The 1,479-nt window shown below is 31.8% G+C and overlaps 1 pseudogene; it reads left to right on the top strand.

Moving 5' to 3' along the window:
• Positions 1 to 403: 403 nt before the first annotated feature.
• Positions 404 to 503, top strand: LOC122098285 (annotated as a pseudogene).
• The last annotated feature ends 976 nt before the right edge of the window (positions 504 to 1,479 follow it).

The raw sequence follows: 1,479 nt of genomic DNA, 5'->3' as shown, positions 1-1,479 counted from the left end.
AGGTAGACATTTGTCCCAGCAAGACCTCATTTGGGAAATGTTAAGCTGCAGAAGTTTAGAAGTAGCTCTCAAGCAAGGCTTACTTTGAATCCATTAGCTCTACAAAGCTAACTCAGTTGATAAATAAGTACTTGAAAAGCCATCACCTTTGCACTTAGCTGTAAAGGCTTCAAAGTATGATCAAATTTGAAATGAAAATGACAAAGTAGTCATTGACAAAAAATTGTAAATATGATCAATCGACCAAATGATATAAGCTTTTCCACTATACACAGAATTTTAGAGAAATAAGATCAATCGCATTTTAAGGAACAATAAGGGTTCCTTGTTACAAATAGGCAACCATGGATATATGCCTGTATAAAGATTGCATCATTAAGTACTTAAATTTAGAGGGTACTATATGCTTCAGCAGCAGGTCTACCCAAATTACAATAATACAGAGATTAACATGGCACTTGCACAAGGATGATATGAAAATTTGTGAAGTATTCCATATATTTCATTCTTCTGATGCAAGAAATATAAAAACAGTTATTAAAAAGTTGATTACAAAAATACAAGTGTAACAATACATGTAATTCATAGAATTAAAGGTTAGTTTGACATCAGTGTATTAAATCTTCACCTTAGAAAGGTCTTTACATAGCATAACCTTTACAAAACTTGAAATTAGATAACATTGTCAATTTATCCCAAAGAAATAAAATAATATAAGGACCTAGGAAAAATGGAATCTTAAACTTCTTCTATATGGAATGCAATCTGAAAGGACACATTTATTGATGAAACTATACATTATATAAAAATGTAGAATTCAAAATATTATATCTAGGAGCGAATGAAATAGATTATGGATATTGTACAAACATAGATATATTTTTTCCCAAAAGCACTAGGAACATCTTTAGTTTCTATACTATTCATTTCAACAGATATGTTAAAATTATTTCTGATTAAAAAAATCACAAACTCTGCAGAAATCATTATAGATGTATACAAAAAACTCTTGAATACATTTTGACATCAGAGTCAGGCAAATCACTTGGAAGAATACCATGGAATCCATGAATTTTTAAAGTAAGATATTGCTGTTGCTTTGTATTGTGAAAAAAATTATAGGGACACAAAGGATGGACTGGCATTTTTGAAATTTAAGAAACTTAACCAAACCATTATGACTTAGGAGAACAATTTGTACAGCCTTCCACAACTTCAAAGAGGTAGTGATACATACTTATCCTTTTGGCAATATTAAATGCAGTTTCTTCCAAGCTGTTCTTCAAACCTGGTTTGATATAATGATTCAACAGAGTATCTTTTCTATTTCTATTCCCAGCAGCAACATGCAAGGCGGACAAGAGGCCTTTAGTTTGGGGATTTGTATCTGCCACTCTGGTATTATTCCACATGTAAGCACTGTGCAGGGGTGTCAGCCATTCAGAGTTATTGCATGAATTATTGCCTTGAGCTACCAAC

Source organism: Dipodomys spectabilis, unplaced genomic scaffold (genome assembly GCF_019054845.1).
Source record: "Dipodomys spectabilis isolate Male_0828 unplaced genomic scaffold, ASM1905484v1 ptg000470l, whole genome shotgun sequence".
Taxonomy (NCBI): Eukaryota; Metazoa; Chordata; class Mammalia; order Rodentia; family Heteromyidae; genus Dipodomys; species Dipodomys spectabilis.
Note: the sequence above shows the minus strand (reverse complement) of the source record. Positions and strands in the feature narration are given on the sequence as shown.